General features: G+C 46.2%; 2 protein-coding genes across 2 annotated transcripts in view; one reads left to right on the top strand and one right to left on the bottom strand.

Annotated features, from left to right (window-relative positions):
• LOC141171898 (uncharacterized) overlaps positions 1–20,077 on the bottom strand; it is an 819,676-nt gene that overhangs the window by 69,659 nt on the left and 729,940 nt on the right. The window lies entirely within an intron of this gene.
• The window catches only part of LOC141171896 (uncharacterized), a 31,964-nt gene continuing 22,311 nt past the window's right edge, over positions 10,425–20,077 (top strand). Inside the window, exon 1 of the mRNA XM_073655530.1 lies at positions 10,425–10,509. The gene's annotated coding sequence lies outside the window, so the exon portion shown is untranslated. The remainder of the gene's footprint in view (positions 10,510–20,077) is intronic.

The raw sequence follows: 20,077 nt of genomic DNA on the forward strand, positions 1-20,077 counted from the left end.
GCAACCTGATGGAGGTCAGTATAGATGGACTAATAGAGAAAGTCCCACACACTGCTAGAAGGCCAAATATTTTTTCAGAGCTAGATGCAGATGTAAATTATTTTTAATTTGCAACCTGATGGAGGTCAGTATAGATGGACTAATAGAGAAAGTCCCACACACTGCTAGAAGGCCAAATATTTTTTCAGAGCTAGATGCAGAAAAAAATTATATTCAGTTTGCAACCTGATGGAGGTCAGTATAGATGGACTAATAGAACAAGTCCCACACACAGGTAGAAGGCCAAATATTTTTTCAGAGGTAGATGCAGTTAAAAATTATTTTTAATTTGCAGCCTGATGGAGGTCAGTATAGATGGACTAATAGAGAAAGTCCCACACACTGCTAGAAGGCCAAATATTTTTTCAGAGCTAGATGCAGACAAAAAATTATTTTGAATTTGCAACCTGATGGAGGTCAGTATAGATGGACTAATAGAGAAAGTCCCACACACTGCTAGAAGGCCAAATATTTTTTCAGAGCTAGATGCAGACAAAAAATTATTTTTAATTTGCAACCTGATGGAGGTCAGTATAGATGGACTAATAGAGAAAGTCCCACACACTGCTAGAAGGCCAAATATTTTTTCAGAGCTAGATGCAGATAAAAATTATTTTTAATTTGCAACCTGATGGAGGTCAGTATAGATGGACAAATAGAGAAAGTCCCACACACAGCTAGAAGGCCAAATATTTTTTCAGAGCTAGATGCAGAAAAAAATTATATTCAGTTTGCAACCTGATGGAGGTCAGTATAGATGGACTAATAGAACAAGTCCCACACACAGCTAGAAGCCCAAATATTTTTTCAGAGGTAGATGCAGAAAAAAATTATATTCAGTTTGCAACCTGATGGAGGTCTGTATAGATGGATTAATAGAACAAGTCCCACACACAGCTAGAAGCCCAAATATTTTTTCAGAGGTAGATGCAGAAAAAAATTATATTCAGTTTGCAACCTGAAGGAGGTCTGTATAGATGGATTAATAGAACAAGTCCCACACACAGCTAGAAGCCCAATATTTTTTCAGAGGTAGATGCAGAAAAAAAATATATTCAGTTTGCAACCTGATGGAGGTCAGTATAGATGGACTAATAGAACAAGTCCCACACACAGCTAGAAGGCCAAATATTTTTTCAGAGGTAGATGCAGATAAAAAATATTTTTAATTTGCAGCCTGATGGAGGTCAGTATAGATGGACTAATAGAGAAAGTCCCACACACTGCTAGAAGGCCAAATATTTTTTCAGAGCTAGATGCAGACAAAAAATTATTTTGAATTTGCAACCTGATGGAGGTCAGTATAGATGGACTAATAGAGAAAGTCCCACACACTGCTAGAAGGCCAAATATTTTTTCAGAGCTAGATGCAGATAAAAATTATTTTTAATTTGCAACCTGATGGAGGTCAGTATAGATGGACTAATAGAGAAAGTCCCACACACTGCTAGAAGCCCAATATTTTTTCAGAGGTAGATGCAGAAAAAAAATATATTCAGTTTGCAACCTCATGGAGGTCAGTATAGATGAACTAATAGAGAAAGTCCCACACACTGCTAGAAGGCCAAATATTTTTTCAGAGCTAGATGCAGATAAAAATTATTTTTAATTTGCAACCTGATGGAGGTCAGTATAGATGGACTAATAGAGAAAGTCCCACACACTGCTAGAAGGCCAAATATTTTTTCAGAGGTAGATGCAGAAAAAAATTATATTCAGTTTGCAACCTGATGGAGGTCAGTATAGATGGACTAATAGAACAAGTCCCACACACTGCTAGAAGCCCAAATATTTTTTCAGAGGTAGATGCAGAAAAAAATTATATTCAGTTTGCAACCTGATGGAGGTCTGTATAGATGGATTAATAGAACAAGTCCCACACACAGCTAGAAGCCCAAATATTTTTTCAGAGGTAGATGCAGAAAAAAATTATATTCAGTTTGCAACCTGATGGAGGTCTGTATAGATGGATTAATAGAACAAGTCCCACACACAGCTAGAAGCCCAATATTTTTTCAGAGGTAGATGCAGAAAAAAAATATATTCAGTTTGCAACCTGATGGAGGTCAGTATAGATGGACTAATAGAGAAAGTCCCACACACTGCTAGAAGGCCAAATATTTTTTCAGAGCTAGATGCAGACAAAAAATTATTTTTAATTTGCAACCTGATGGAGGTCAGTATAGATGGACTAATAGAGAAAGTCCCACACACTGCTAGAAGGCCAAATATTTTTTCAGAGCTAGATGCAGATATAAATTATTTTTAATTTGCAACCTGATGGAGGTCAGTATAGATGGACTAATAGAGAAAGTCCCACACACTGCTAGAAGGCCAAATATTTTTTCAGAGCTAGATGCAGAAAAAAATTATATTCAGTTTGCAACCTGATGGAGGTCAGTATAGATGGACTAATAGAACAAGTCCCACACACTGCTAGAAGCCCAAATATTTTTTCAGAGCTAGATGCAGAAAAAAATTATATTCAATTTGCAACCTGATGGAGGTCAGTATAGATGGACTAATAGAATGATGCTTATGCCCAAAAGATTTTACTTCACTAGGTGCAGTAAAAAAAATGGTATTCTATACACAGGTGGTATATCTTGCAACACAGATAGGCTACTCCACTGACTAACACACTCTGCAATAGGCCAAAAAGGATTAGCTTTGCTAGATTCAGCCAAATGCTGTGAAAAAAACTTGCACAGCACTGGCACAGACCTGCCTGGCAAAAACTGATAGGAACTGATGTAACCTAGTCCTGAAAAGGACTGCAATTACAATTAGTCTTTACTCCCACAATCTATCTATTTAAGAGCACAGACCTGCCTGATAAAAGTCTTAGGAAATTCTGTAACCTAGTCCTTAAAAGGACTGCAATCACAACTATTCCCTACTCCCAAGCTATCTGTAGATTTGTGCGAAAATTGGCTTGAAATTAACAAGGTATAGCGCACACAGCAACAGCGGTGCCGTCTAACACGCAGCTGCAGCAGTGAGAAAATGGTGGCGACGGGGAAAATGGCTTGGTCTTATAGGGCAAGGACATGTGACATACACTGCCAATGACACATGCCCTTGCTTGTGTGAAAAAAAGCACTTCGCTCCGTGTGTGCGCTGCTGATAGGCTGACAGATTGCACCTCCCCACTGTAAATGCGGGAAAGAGAAAAAAAAATGGAGATCTTCATTATTCCTGCAGAGATCCATCCCCTGCCCCTCCCCCCACCCTGCTGTACACTCAAACTGCGTATTAACATTCATTTTCATCATTACTGAGAAAAAATCCAGTTATGATTTTGGTGCACGAACAGTTATCGAACATAACCTCGAACAGCCGAATTTTTCTCAAATCGTTCGTGTTCGCCGAACGGCTCGAACACCGCCCAAAACAGCTCGAATTTGAGATTGGCGAACAGTTCGAGTCGAACAACGCTCATCTCTAGTAATGTGTTATCAATGGTTTTCTTGGTGACTGTGGTCCCAGCTGCCTTGAGATCATTAACAAGATCCCCTGTGTAGTTTTAGGCTGATCTCTCACCTTCCTCATGATCAAGGATACCCCACGAGGTGAGATTTTGCATGGTGCCCCACATCGATGTCAATTGACAGTCATTTTGTATTTCTTCCACTTTCTTACTACTGCACCAACAGTTGTCTCCTTCTCACCCAGTGTCTTACTTATGGTTTTGTAGCTCATTCCAGCTTTGTGCAGGTCTGTGATCTTATCCCTGACATCCATAGAAATCTCTTCGGTCTTGCCGATATTGTAGAGTTTAGAGTCTGACTGATTAATTGAGTCTGTGGACAGGAGTCTTTTATACAGGTGACTATGTAAGACAGCTGTCTTTAATGCAGGTAACGAGTTGATTAGGAGCGTCTAACTGGTCTGCAGCAGCCAGAACTCATAATGGTTTGTAGGGGATCAAATACTTATTTCTCACTGCAAAATGCAAATAAATTTATATAATTTATACAATGTGATTTTCTTGATTTTTTGGGGGGGATATTCTATCTCTCAATGTTCAAATTAACCTTCCCTTAGAATTATAGACTGTTCATATCTTTGTCAGTGGGCAAACTTACAAAAACAGCAAGGTATCAAATACTTATTTCCCCTACTGTATATGATATATCTATGCACTATTTGGATGTGACCCATGTCAGTGGCTAATTGAAGATTAATCATAAGCTGGTACCTAAAATTAAAAACACAAAAATATATACCCAAAAATAGAATAAATAGATGACTGAGGTGACAATCACTGCAGTCCTCTATTCTAATCGACAAGAGGTATTTTTTACAGAGACAAGGAGTTAACATGGGGGTCAAATTTTCACCTTCCCTGGCTAATATAGTCATGTTCAAGTGGGAGGAATATTTTTTTTATGCAGATTGTAATATTTTTCAATCAAGTATCTTGTGGTGATTGGATTAGAGAGGAGCCCCCGTCCAGACTCGAATTCATTGTCCAAACTAACTATATAATTCAACTTGAAAAAAGTATTTACACCAAGAGGAATAAGCAGGAATACTTCCATAAATTATGGCAGCCATGGTTGGATATGATTAATTAGAGTACACCTATATATACTACTGTAGAATAAAACTCTTGGTAAACTGCATGGCGGAGTGGAGAGGGAAGAAGGAAAGAAGAAAAGGGGAAGAGAAGGAAAGGGAGAAGGGGAAGGAAAGAAAAGGAGTAAAGTAAGGAAGAAAAGAAAAGGAAAGAAGGGGGGGAATACAATAAAAAAAAGAAAGAAAGGTCTCCATCGGGGGGGGGGGGGTAAAGGAAGGGGGTGGAACTTACTGTAATATTGTAAAACGAGTATTGCCATGTAATATCTGTTCCAAGTTTTGTTATGTTTAATAAAAATGTATCTGATTAAAAAAAAAGTATCATGTGGTACCCTGTTTTTCAGGCAATCCCTGCATGTGTCACATCTGTCTAACAGCAGCGACACATGCAGTGGATAAAACAGAGATGCCGAGCATGCCGAAACTACTCGGCGAGTACTCGAGAGTGCTCGTTTAAATGGTTACACGAGCACACTCGCTCAACACTAGTGGTAATAACTCTGGAACACTTCAATGCATACCAGTGATTCTGAGACTGTTTTATTGTGACACATTGTACTTTATGTTAACGGTAAATTTAGGTCCATATTTTTGTGTTTGTTTGTGATAGTATCGGAATTTTGGCAAAAATTGTGACAATTTTCAAACTTTCAATTTTTATATCATTAAGCCAGTTAGTCCTGCTGTACAAAATAATTACTAAATACTATTCCCCTTATGTCTACTTTACATCTGTATAATTTTTCAAACGTCATTTTATTTTGTTAGAATGGTTATAAGTTTAGCAGCAGTTTCTCATTTTTTCAAGAAATTTCCAAAACCTGCTTCTTTAAGGACCTATTCAGATTTTAAAGGACTTTGAGGGGCCTCTATATTGGAAATTACGCAAAGTGATACCATTTTAAAAACTTCACCCCTCAAATACTTTAAAACTGCTCTCGGGAATTTAATCCTTCAGGTGCTACACAGGAATTAATCCAAAGTGGAATAAAAAAATATGAATTTAAATCTTTCCTCTTTTTCAGATTTGTCCACTGCACAATGTGCATAGGTTTTCTAAAAATTAGCCCTCTGGGCTGAATCATGGTTGAAGCAGGAAGCCATCATCACAAGGGCCAATATAGCCCCAATTTTTTTTACTTTACAGGGGATAAAATTACATAATAGACCCCAAAATCTGTTACCCAGTTTCTTCTGAACGCATTGATACCCATATGTGGTGAGAAACTTCTGTTTGGACAAATGGCCAGATTCAGAAGGGAAGGAGCACTATTTGAATTTTGGAACACAAATTTGGCTGAAATAAATTGTGGGCACCAGGTCGCATTTGCGGGGCCCCTAAAGCGCCAAAACAGTATAAACCCCCAACAAGTAACAACATTTCTGAGACTACACACCTCGAAGATTTTATCAAGCGGTATAGTGAGCATTTTGAACTTACAGGTAGTGATGAGTGAGTAACATAATATTCGTAATCACTATACTCGTAACGAGTACTTTGTAATAATTGCGTATTCGTTCCAAATAGCGAGTGCAATGTAAGTCAATGGGAAATGCGAGTAATTTTCTGCTGGACCCTACAAAGGAGTCTGGGGGCCTGAGGAAAAGGCTGAAATGGATGGGAAAGTGATGAAACAGAATGGGAAGAGCCTGGAGAATGTGCCTGCATGCATTTCTGACTCACATGGTTTCTGGGAATAAGTTTATCGCAGTGTTATGCCACTTTTACAGACACACAAAAACAACTACCAAGCCTAACCTAAATTGCATGTAACAGGCCAAAAATGCAATATCAAATATATCACTTGGGCAAGTCAAAGGACAAAGGATATATAGCGCCCCCCTGCAGGATGGGTTGGAAAAGCTTCTCCAAATGGCTCAGAGATTTTGATTGTCAATATTCCACCGATTATATAGGAAGAGAAGACTTCATGATACTGTACTACTTGGTCCAGTGCAGAATGTGCAGCATTGTATTTCCAAAAATTACTCCTGGGGGCTGTGTCATAGGTGCAGGGAGATCCCATGACAAGGGCCTCCCTTGTCAAACATTATGTACAATAGAGTACTGTAGTAGTTGTGGCCCTCAATTCAAATTTTCAGAGGGCCATCAGTCGGTCATCCACAGTCAGTGTAAATTTCTATTGAATATGTATCCCCTATCTCAGTCACAATGTTGTACAACTGTGACAAGGGCCTCCAATGACAAATAATAGTTTGCTAGGACCACTGTACATTTCAGATTTGTCCACTGCACAATGTGCATAGGGTTTCTGAAAATTAGCCCTCTGGGCTGAGTCATGGTTGACGCAGGAAGCCATCATCACAAGGGCCTCCAATCACAAATAGTAGTTAGGCTGGAGTAGGAATACTGTCCTGGTTTGTCCACTGCACAATGTGCATAGGGTTTCTAAAAATTAGCCCTCTGGGCTGAGTCATGGTTGACGAAGGAAGGAAACGTTTTTTTTTTTTTATGGGAAGGGGGTGATGTTAACAGCAGTAGCTTGAATTTGTATTTTTGGTGAATTTAGGTTGGCTTGCTGTCATCTGTAGGGATTACAAACTGTGGAGATATCCAGCATTTTCCGTGGAGGGGCATGTGCGCCTATCAGTGATGATTGACCCAGCAGAACTGAAAACATGCTCAAGACACCACACTAGCAGCCGGACAGGCCAGCACCTCCAGGGCAAGGAGAGGTCGGGCCAAGTATTCAGCTTAGACATCCAATAATTAAAGGGAACTGAAGCGTCAGAAAGGACGAACGTATGGTCACTTAAGTACCCCTTGACCATGTTCTGCAACTTATCCCTCCTTGTCATTGTTACAGGCACAGATAGCCCTTGCTGGTTTATTGAAAATTGCCCAATTTGTGCACATTTTCCCCCCTAGTTCTGTGTTTAAAGGAGCTGCTCACTAGCTCCATAATACCACCAAAAAATATCTCTTTTCAGAGCTGAAGACTCACAACAAAGTCAGAGTACAGGGGAGAGCTTGTGTATTAGGGAGGGAGAGGATAAAGTGTTCTTCCAGTGTCCATCTTAAAACAGCTCTTGTCAGAGGGAAAGCAATATTTTTCCTGCACACACAGAATTAGCATCGTGTGCTGCCTTTTTTTTTTTCTAGCACTGGTCTATTTTCCCTGCTGTTTTAGGGGTCAGTGCCTGACTTCTGTCCATATTAGAGTACGTAAAAAATCTTTGATTGCCCGGCACAAAGCAGTAGTCCAAACATTTCCTACTCCGCTCCGTACGCCTCGTACACGCGCGGCTCCGCACCGTACGCCTCTTATACGCGCGGCTCCGCTACATACGCCTCGTACACGCGCGGCTCCGTACGCCTCGTACACGAGCGGCTCCGCTCCGTACACGCGCGGCTCCGCTCCGTACGCCTCGTACACGCACGGCTCCACTCCGTACGCCTCGTACACGCGCGGCTCCGCTCCGTAAACGCGCGGCTCCGCTCCGTATACCTCGTACACGCGCGGCTCCGCTACATACGCCTCGTACACGCGCGGCTCCGTACGCCTCGTACACGAGCGGCTCCGCTCCGTACACGCGCGGCTCCGCTCCGTACGCCTCGTACACGCACGGCTCCACTCCGTACGCCTCGTACACGCGCGGGTCCGCTCCGTACACCTCGTACACGCGCGGCTCCGCACCGTACGCCTCGTACACGCGCGGCTCCGCTCCGCACGCCTCGTACATGCGCGGCTCTGCTCCGTACACGCGCGGCTCCGCTCTGTACACGCGCGGCTCTGCTCTGTACACCTCGTACACGCGCGGCTCCGCACCGTACGCCTCTTATACGCGCGGCTCCGCTACATACGCCTCGTACACGAGCGGCTCCGCTCCGTACACGCGCGGCTCCGCTCCGTACGCCTCGTACACGCACGGCTCCACTCCGTACGCCTCGTACACGCGCGGCTCCGCTCCGTAAACGCGCGGCTCCGCTCCGTACACCTCGTACACGCGCGGCTCCGCTACATACGCCTCGTACACGCGCGGCTCCGTACGCCTCGTACACGAGCGGCTCTGCTCCGTACACGCGCGGCTCCGCTCCGTACGCCTCGTACACGCACGGCTCCACTCCGTACGCCTCGTACACGCGCGGGTCCGCTCCGTACACCTCGTACACGCGCGGCTCCGCACCGTACGCCTCGTACACGCGCGGCTCCGCTCCGCACGCCTCGTACATGCGCGGCTCTGCTCCGTACACGCGCGGCTCTGCTCTGTACACGCGCGGCTCTGCTCTGTACACCTCGTACACGCGCGGCTCCGCTCCGTACACCTCGTACACGCGCGGCTCCGCACGCCTCGTACACGTGCGGCTCCGCTTCGTACGCCTCGTACACGCGCGGCTCAGCACCGTACGCCTCGTTCACGCGCGGCTCAGCACCGTACGCCTCATACACGCGTTAATGCGTGCCTCTGCTCCGTACACCTCGTACACGCGTGGCTCCGCTCCGTACACCTCATACACGCGCGGCTCTGCTCCGTACACCTCGTACACGCACGGCTCTGCTCCGTACACCTCGTACACGCACGGCTCCGCTCCGTACACCTCGTACACGCACGGCTCCGCTCCGTACACCTCGTACACACACGGCTCAGCTCCGTACACCTCGTACATGCGTGGCTCTGCTCCGTACACCTCGTACACGTGCGGCTCTGCTCTGTACACCTCGTACACGCGCGGCTCCGCTCCGTACACCTCGTACACGCGCGGCTCCGCTCCGTACACCTCGTACACACGCGGCTCTGCTCCGTACACCTCGTACACGCGCGGCTCTGCTCCGTACACCTCGTACACGCGCGGCTCTGCTCCGTACACCTCGTACACGCGCGGCTCTGCTCCGTACACCTCGTACACGCGCGGCTCCGCTCCGTACACCTCGTACACGCGCGGCTCCGCTCCGTACACCTCGTACACACACGGCTCAGCTCCGTACACCTCGTACACGCGCGGCTCCGCACGCCTCGTACACGTGCGGCTCCGCTTCGTACGCCTCGTACACGCGCGGCTCAGCACCGTACGCCTCGTTCACGCGCGGTTCCGTACGCCTCATACACGCGTTAATGCGTGCCTCTGCTCCGTACACCTCGTACACGCGTGGCTCCGCTCCGTACACCTCATACACGCGCGGCTCTGCTCCGTACACCTCGTACACGCACGGCTCTGCTCCGTACACCTCGTACACGCACGGCTCCGCTCCGTACACCTCGTACACGCGCGGCTCCGCTCCGTACACCTCGTACACACACGGCTCTGCTCCGTACACCTCGTACACGCGCGGCTCTGCTCTGTACACCTCGTACACGCGCGGCTCCGCTCCGTACACCTCGTACACGCGCGGCTCCGCTCCGTACACCTCGTACACACGCGGCTCTGCTCCGTACACCTCGTACACGCGCGGCTCTGCTCCGTACACCTCGTACACGCGCGGCTCTGCTCCGTACACCTCGTACACGCGCGGCTCTGCTCCGTACACCTCGTACACGCGCGGCTCTGCTCCGTACACCTCGTACACGCGCGGCTCCGCTCCGTACACCTCGTACACACACGGCTCCGCTCCGTACACCTCGCACACGCACGGCTCCGCTCCGTACACCTCGTACACACGCGGCTCCGCTCCGTACACCTCGTACACGCGCGGCTCTGCTCCGTACACCTCGTACACGCGCGGCTCTGCTACATCCACACTGTAAACCCCTCCTGACCCCACACATAAACTTCAGCTCATCCAGCACCATGACAACCAGCACAGCAGAGTCCTGCATCCACTGAGGCCCCTGATCATGTGACCCCTGACTCCTCCCCTCCTATGACCTCATCACAACTCCTGTGCGCACACAACAGCCATATATGTGGTGGCGGCTCTGCAGGTGGAGGTATGTGGAGACCCCCATTACTGGGTGCAGGGGGCATTAACCCCTTCAGCACGGAGGCTCTCTGGGGGTCTTGTGTTGCCCCTTTATAAGAATCACAAGGTTTCTGTTCTGTTTCCTGTAATAGATACATACGACCCAACTATGGAGACCGGAAGGGAGGAAACGTATTGTTCTCAGAGTACAGGACCCCCACAGTGTAATGCCCCCATTATGCCCATTATGCAGGATGTATGATGCCCCCCCCACAGTGTAATGCCCCCATTATGCCCCTTATGCAGGATGTATGATGCCCCCCACAGTGTAATGCCCCATTATGCCCCTTATGCAGGATGTATGATGCCCCCATTATGCCCCTTATGCAGGATGTATGATGCCCCCATTATGCCCCTTATGCAGTATATATGATGCCCCCACACAGTATAATGCCCCCATTATGCCCCTTATGCAGGATGTATGATGCCCCCCACAGTGTAATGCCCCCATTATGTCCCTTATACAGGATGTATGATGCCCCCACACAGTGTAATGCCCCCATTATGCCCCTTATGCAGGATGTATGATGCCCCCACACAGTGTAATGCCCCCATTATGCCCCTTATACAGGATGTATGATGCCCCCATTATGCCCCTTATGCAGTATATATGATGCCCCCACACAGTATAATGCCCCCATTATGCCCCTTATGCAGGATGTATGATGCCCCCACAGTGTAATGCCCCTTATGCAGGATGTATAATGCCCCCACACAGTATAATGCCCCCATTATGCCCCTTATGCAGGATGCATGATGCCCCCACACAGTGTAATGCCCCCCTTATGCAGTATATATGATGCCTCCACACAGTGTAATGCCCCCATTATGCCCCTTATGCAGTATGTATGATACCCCCACACAGTGTAATGCCCCCATTATACCCCTTATGCAGGATGTATGATGCCCCCACAGTGTAATTCCCCCATTATGCCCCCTATGCAGGATGTATGATGCCCCCCACACAGTGTAATGCCCCCATTATGCCCCTTATGCAGTATGTATGATGCCCCCCACACAGTGTAATGCCCCCATTATGCCGCTTATACAGAATGTATGATGCCCCCCACACAGTGTAATGCCCCCATTATGCCCCTTATGCAGGATGTATGGTGCCCCCACACACTGTAATGCCCCCATTATGCCCCTTATGCAGGATGTATGGTGCGCCCCACACAGTGTAATGCCCCCATTATGCCCCTTATGCAGGATGTATGATGCCCCACACACAGTGTAATGCCCCCATTATGCCCCTTATGCAGGATGTATAATGCCCCCACACAGTATAATGCCCCCATTATGCCCCTTATGCTGGATGTATGATGCCCCCACACAGTGTAAAGCCCCCATTATGCCCCTTATGCAGTATGTATGATGCCTCCACACAGTGTAATGTCCCATTATGCCCTTTATGCAGTATGTATGATGCCCCCACACAGTGTAATGCCCCCATTATGCCCCTTATGCAGGATGTATGATGCCCCCACACAGTGTAATGCCCCCATTATGCCCGTTATGCAGGATGTATGATGCCCCCACACAGTGTAATGCTTCATTATGCCCCTTATGCAGTATGTATGATGCCCCCCACAGTGTAATGCCCTATTTTACCCCCTTATGCAGTAGTATGATGCCCCCCACAGTGTAATGCCCCATTATATCCCTTATGCAGTATGTATGATGCCCCCACACAGTGTAATGCCCCCATTATGCCCCTTATGCAGTATGTATGATGCCCTCACACAGTACAATGCCCCCATTATGCCCCTTATGCAGTATGTATGATGCCCCCACACAGTGTAATGCCCCCATTATGCCCCTTATGCAGTATGTATGAAGCCGCTACAGTACCGCCTGAGGTCCTGCAGTTGGAATAATCCCTCTGGAGTTGGTTTTCCCTTTGCCTGCTCCCCTCCATGTATACCCTCGAGCATGTATACATGCATGTAGGGGAGCAGCCGGCCTTACTAGATATCGAGGCTTTGTACAGTAATATACGGCATGAGGATGGTATCAGAGGAGTAAGATGTTTCTTTAAATCGAGATGAATACAGTGTAGCAGACATAATGACTTCATGGAGGATCTTCTAAAATTTACTCTTTCTCATAACTTCTTTCTTTTTGACAGGCAGTACTTCCTCCAGCTCAGGGGTACTGTGATGGGGAGCCTCTGTGCCCCTTCATATGCTAACTTATCCCTTGACTGGTGGGAGGAATCCATAATATTCAGAGTTGATTATAAGTGGTGGCATTCATATACTGGGGTATGGTACAAATATATTGACTACATTTTTGTCATCTGGTCGGGGACGAGTGAACAATCTTTTTAATTTGTCGGGGAACTCAACATCAATAGAGTGGGCCTTAGATTTACATCTGAATTTAATTATAATAATAATTTTTATTTTTATAGCGCCAACATATTCCGCATCACTTTACAACTTTAGGGGGGGACTAATACAGACTTTACAGAATTAGCATAACTCAGATATTAAAAGGAGTGAGGGCCCTGCTCACAAGCTTATAGTCTATAAGGAAATAGGGGAGAGACAAAAGGTAAAATGTATATATATTGTATAATACAGCCATAATATACTAAATAGGGTAAGTACATAGCACTACATGAACTGGTCGCCAGCCAGTATGTGTACAGTACAGACAGAGGATAATCAGTGCATGGATGGTATGAACCTGATTTTGAAGAAAATTTTAATATGGGCCAAACTGGGACAGTTGGATAAGTGTGTTGAGGTGATAGGCCGGTCTAAAGAAATGGGTTTTTATGGCACGCTTAAAACTGTGGGTATTGGGAATTAATCGAATTGTCCTTTGTAGTGCATTCCAGAGAATTGGTGCAGCACGTGAGAAATCTTGGAGACGGGAGCGGGAGGTTCGGTTTACGGAGGATTTAAGTTTAAAGTTATTAACAGAACGGAGGGCACGGGTAGGGTGGTAGACTGAGACGAGGGAGGAGATGTAGGGTGGTGCTGAATCGTGGAGTGCTTTGTGGGTGAGAGTGATAAGTTTATATTGAACTCTGTATTGGATGGGCAACCAGTGCAATGACTGGCACAGGGAAGAGGCATCGGTGTATCGGTTGGAGAGGAATATGATCCTGGCTGCTGCGATCAGGATGGATTGGAGAGGGGAAAGTTTAGAAAGAGGGAGACCGATCAGTAAAGAGTTGCAATAGTCCAGACGAGAATGAATAAGAGCTACAGTAAGAGTTTTTGTCGAGTCAAAGGTAAGAACATTTCTGATTCTTGAGATGTTTTTGAGGTGTAGATGACACGAGCAGCGAGTGATTTGATGTGAGGAGTGAAGGATAGATCTGAATCAAGTATGACCCCAAGACAAGCGGGCTTGTTGCTGGGGAGTAATGGTGGAGCCACAAACTGAAGTGGCAATATCGGGCACAGGTAGGTTAGTGGAGGGAGGAAATACGAGTAGTTCAGTTTTTGACAGATTCAGTTTTAGTTAGAGGGAGGACATAGTGTTAGACAGCGGAAAGACAATCACTGGTATTTTGTAATAATGCAGGGGTGTTGTTTGGAGAAGAGGTGTATAATTTTGTGTCATCAGTAGTGTTGAGCGATACCTTCCGATATCAGGAAATATCGTATCGGATTGGATCGGGCCGATACCCAAAAAGTATCGGATATCGCCGATTCCGATACCGGAAACCAATGCAAGTCAATGGGACACAAATATCGGAATGAAAATAAACCCTTTCTTTCCTTGTAGGTTAATTCTACATGAAGTAAAACAACTAAGAATAATGTAGAATGACATGAAAAGCCGGCAATTCATCAGCGGCATTCACCGGTACCCGACAATTTACAACAGAAAGAATAGAGCTTCACACATAGATTAGATAGATAGAAACATGTCAGTCACATATATATGAAGTACTGTGACAGTGTTGCTTACTGTACTTGTCATTTAGTGTAAAGGATTTATTAAAAAAAATATTAGTGTTTTCGTGCACCGTCTCTTTAAAAAAGCCGGCCGGCAATTCAGCATCTGTACCCGACAATTTATAACAGACAGAATAGAGCTTCACACATAGATTAGATAGATAGAAACATGTCAGCCACATATATAAGAAGTACAGTGACAGTGTTGCTTACTGTACTTGTCATTTAGTGTAAAGGATTTATTTAAAAAAATAATAGTGTTTTCATGCACCGTCTCTTTAAGAAAGCCGGCCGGCAATTCAGCATCTGTACCCGACAATTTAGAATAGAAAGAATAGAGAATCACACATAGATTAGATAGATAGAAACATGTCAGTCACATATATATGAAGTACAGTGACAGTGTTGCTTACTGTACTTGTCATTTAGTGTTAAAATAAAGGATTTATTTAAAAAAAAATTGGCGTGGGGTTCCCCTTAATTTTAGGCTCTAGCGGAGGTTAAGCAGACAGCTGGGGCAAATGTTTGAAGCCTGGGAAGGGGGTAATACCCACGGAGCTTCCCAGGCTACTAATATCAGCCCCCAGCTGAATACCTAGCCTTTACTAGCTATTAAAATGGGGGAACCCCCCCAAAAAAATGACGTGGGGTCCCCCCTAATTTAATAGCTAGCAAAGGCTAGGCAGACAGCTGGGGGCTGATATTAATAGCCCAGGAAGGGAGCCATGAATATTGGCCCCCTCCCAGGCTAGAAACACCAGCCGTCAGCCGCCCCAGAAATGGCGCATCCATAGGATGCGCCAATTCTGGCACTTAGCCTCGCTCTTCCACGCTGCCCTGGTGCGGTGGCAGGGGGTAATAGGGTTGGGGTTGATGTCAGCTTATAATGCCAGCTGACATCAAGCCCAGGTTAGTAATGGAGAGGCGTCTATAAGACACCCCCATTACTAACCCCATAGTCAAAGTTAAAAGAAAACACAAACACCCAGAATAAAGTCCTTTAATTGAAATAAAGACACAATTCTTTATTGTTCTAAATTAAACCATACTTACCATCACGCCCATTCCAGCTGAAGCCAACGATCTCCTGCAATAAAAGTAAAATAATAAAGCAACCTCATCCTCACCTTTCCATGGTTCCCACGACAGCTTCAGCTCTGCTACATCGAGATGACAGGCTGGACCGCAGCAGAACGCTGCCATCCAGCCTGTCATCCCGCAGACACTGAGAAGCGCAGGCATGCTTGCGCTCCTCAGTGTCTCTCTGTGACGTCATCCAGATGAGCCGAGTTCATGTCCAATGAACTCAGCTCACCTCATGCACGTCACTGACAGCGTGGGAAAATTCTCCTGCACTCAGCGCTTCAGCGTGAGAATTCTCCCACGCTGTCAGTGACATACATGAGGTGAGGTCATGTCCAATGAACTCAGCTCACCTCATGCACGTCACTGACAGCGTGGGAAAATTCTCACGCTGAAATGCTGAGTGCAGGAGAATTTTCCCACGCTGTCAGTGACGTACATGAGGTGAGCTGAGTTCATTGGACATGACCTCGGCTCATCTGGATGCCGTCACAGCCAGACACTGAGGAGTGGAAGTATGCCTGCGCTTCTCAGTGTCTGCGGGATGACAGGATGGATGGCAGCGTTCTGCTGCGGTCCAGCCTGTCATCTCGATGTAGCAGAGCTGAAGCTGTCGTGGGAGCCATGGAAAGGTAAGGATGATGTTGCTTTATTATTTTACTTTTATTGCAGGAGATCGTTGGCTTCAGCTGGAATGGGCGTGATGGTAAGTATGGTTTAATTTAGAACAATAAAGAATTGTGTGTTTATTTCAATTAAAGGACTTTTTTCTGGGTGTTGTGCTTTTTTAAATACTTTACTAGAAATTCATGGTGGTCATGTCTAATATTGGCGTGACCCCATGAATTTCGGGCTTAGGGCCAGCTGATAATGCCAAGCTGGCCTTAACCCCTTTATTACCCAGTGAGCCACCGCACCAGGGCCCTGGATGAGTTGGGTACAGCGCCAGAAGATGGCGCTTCTATGAACGCGCCATTTTCTGGGGCGGCTGCGGACTGCAATTTGCAGCGGGGGTGGCCCAGAAAGCTTGGGTCTCCCTGCGCTGCGGATTCCAGCCCCCAGTTGCCTAGTTGTATCTGGCTGGGCACAAAAATAGGGCGAAGCCCCACGCATTTTTTTTTTAAATTATTTCATGAAATTCATGGAATAATTAAGAAAAAAAGGGCTTCCCTATATTGTTGTGTCCAACCAGGTACAAATAGGCAGCTAGTGGTTGGGGGCAGCCCATTCCTGCCTGCTGTACCTGGCTGGACACAAATATAGTGCGAAGCCCCACGTCAATTTTTTTTTAATTATTTCATGAAATAATTTTTTTAAAAAAGGGCTTCCCTATATTGTTGTGTCCGGCCAGGTACAAATAGGCAGCTGGTGGTTGGGGGCAGCCTGTTCCTGCCTGCTGTACCTGGCTGGACACAAATATAGGGCGAAGCCCCACGTCATTTTTTTTTAAATAAATCCTTTATTTTAACACTAAATGACATTTGAGGAGTTAATAAAGATGCAGTCCCTAAATTATTATTTATTTTTTAATTAATTTTTCCAAAACTTTTGACGTGGGCTTCGCCATATTTTTGTATGCCAGCCAGGTACAGCATCCAGCTTCTATGAACGCGCCATTTTCCTGGGTGGCTGAGGACTGCAATTTTCAGCGGGGGGGGGGGGGCAGAAAGCTTGGGCCTCCCTGCGCTGCAGATTCCATCCCCCAGCTGCCTAGTTGTACCTGGCTGGACACAAAAATAGGGAGAAGCTTCACGTATTTTTTTTTTTTAATTATTTCATGAAATTCATGAAATAATTAAGAAAAAAAGGGCTTCCCTATATTGTTGTGTCCAACCAGGTACAAATAGGCAGCTGGTGGTTGGGGGCAGCCCGTTCCTGCCTGCTGTACCTGGCTGGACACAAATATAGTGCGAAGCCCCACGTCAATTTTTTTTAAATCATTTCAGGAAATTCATGAAATAATTAAAAAAAATTGATGTGGGGCTTCGCCCTATATTTGTGTCCAGTCAGGTACAGCAGGCAGGAACGGGCTGCCCCCAACCACCAGCTGCCTATTTGTACCTAGCCGGACACAACAATATAGGGAAGCCCTTTTTTTCTTAATTATTCCATGAATTTCATGAATTTAAAAAAAAAAAACGTGGAGCTTCGCCCTATTTTTGTGTCCAGCCAGGTACAACTAGGCAGCTGGGGGCTGGAATCTGCAGCGCAGGGAGGCCCAAGCTTTCTGGGCCCCACCCGCTGCAAATTGCAGTCCGCAGCCGCCCCGGAAAATGGCGCGTTCATAGAAGCGCCATCTTCTGGCGCTGTACCCAACTCATCCAGGGCCCTGGTGCGGTGGCTCACTGGGTAATAAAGGGGTTAAGGCCAGCTTGGCATTATCAGCTGGCCCTAAGCCCGAAATTCATGGGGTCACGCCAATATTAGACATGACCACCATGAATTTCTAGTAAAGTATTTAAAAAAAACACAAACACCCAGAAAAAAGTCCTTTAATTGAAATAAACACACAATTCTTTATTGTTCTAAATTAAACCATACTTACCATCACGCCCATTCCAGCTGAAGCCAACGATCTCCTGCAATAAAAGAAAAATAATAAAGCAACCTCATCCTTACCTTTCCATGGCTCCCACGACGGCTCCAGCTCTGCTACATCGAGATGACAGGCTGGACCGCAGCAGAACGCTGCCATCCAGCCTGTCATCCCGCAGACACAGAAGCGCAGGCATACTTCCACTCCTCAGTGTCTGGCTGTGACGGCATCCAGATGAGCCGACAATGAACTCGGCTCACCTCATGTACGTCACTGACAGCGTGGGAGAATTCTCCTGCACTCAGCGCTTCAGCGTGAGAATTTTCCCACGCTGTCAGTGACGTGCATGAGGTGAGGTCATGTCCAATGAACTCGGCGCACCTCATGCACGTCACTGACAGCGTGGGAAAATTCTCACGCTGAAGCGCTGAGTGCAGGAGAATTTTCCCACGCTGTCAGTGACGTGCATGAGGTGAGCTGAGTTCATTGGACATGACCTCGGCTCATCTGGATGCCGTCACAGCGAGACACTGAGGAGCGCAAGCATGCCTGCGCTTCTCAGTGTCTGCGGGATGACAGGCTGGATGGCAGCGTTCTGCTGCGGTCCAGCCTGTCATCTCGATGTAGCAGAGCTGAAGCTGTCCTGGGAACCATGGAAAGGTAAGGATGAGGTTGCTTTATTATTTTACTTTTATTGCAGGAGATCGTTGGCTTCAGCTGGAATGGGCGTGACTGTAAGTATGGTTTAATTTAGAACAATAAAGAATTGTGTCTTTATTTCAATTAAAGGACTTTTTTCTGGGTGTTTGTGTTTTTTTTAAATACTTTACTAGAAATTCATGGTGGTCATGTCTAATATTGGCGTGACCCCATGAATTTCGGGCTTAGGGCCAGCTGATAATGCCAAGCTGGCCTTAACCCCTTTATTACCCAATGAGCCACCGCACCAGGGCCCTGGATGAGTTGGGTACAGCGCCAGAAGATGGCGCTTCTATGAACGCGCCATTTTCCGGGGCGGCTGCGTACTGCAATTTGCAGCGGGTGGGGCCCAGAAAGCTTGGGCCTCCCTGCGCTGCGGATTCCAGCCCCCAGCTGCCTTGTTGTACCTGGCTGGACACAAAAATAGGGCGAAGCCCCACGTATTTTTTTTTTTAATTATTTCATGAAATTCATGGAATAATTAAGAAAAAAAGGGCTTCCCTATATTGTTGTGTCCGGCTAGGTACAAATAGGCAGCTGGTGGTTGGGGGCAGCCCGTTCCTTCCTGCTGTACCTGACTGGACAGAAATATAGGGCGAAGCCCCACATAATTTTTTTTTAATTATTTCATGAATTTCCTGAAATAATTTAAAAAAAATTGACGTGGGGCTTTGCACTATATTTGGGTCCAGCCAGGTACAGCAGGCAGGAACGGGCTGCCCCCAACCACCAGCTGCCTATTTGTACCTGGCCGGACACAACAATATAGGGAAGCCCTTTTTTTCTTAATTATTCCATGAATTTCATGAAATAATTAAAAAAAAAAAAACGTGGAGCTTCTCCCTATTTTTGTGTCCAGCCAGGTACAACTAGGCAGCTGGGGGATGGAATCTGCAGCGCAGGGAGGCCCAAGCTTTCTGCCCCCCGCTGAAAATTGCAGTCCGCAGCCGCCCCGGAAAATGGCGCGTTCATAGAAGCTGGATGCTGTACCTGGCTGGCATACAAAAATATGGCGAAGCCCACGTCAAAAGTTTTGGGAAAAATTAATTAAAAAATAAATAATAATTTTGGGACTGCATCTTTATTAACTCCTCAAATGTCATTTAGTGTTAAAATAATGGATTTATTTAAAAAAAAAATAGCGTTGGATCCCCCATAATTTTAGTCTCTAGCGGAGGTTAAGCAGACGGCTGGGGCAGATGTTTGAAGCCTGGGAAGGGGGTAAAACCCACGGAGCTTCCCAGGCTACTAATATCAGCCCCCAGCTGAATACCTAGCCTTTACTAGCTATTAAAATGGGG

Source organism: Phyllobates terribilis, unplaced genomic scaffold (assembly GCF_046119375.1).
Source record: "Phyllobates terribilis strain yellow unplaced genomic scaffold, ASM4611937v1 Scaffold_12__6_contigs__length_324123572, whole genome shotgun sequence".
Lineage (NCBI taxonomy): Eukaryota > Metazoa > Chordata > Amphibia > Anura > Dendrobatidae > Phyllobates > Phyllobates terribilis.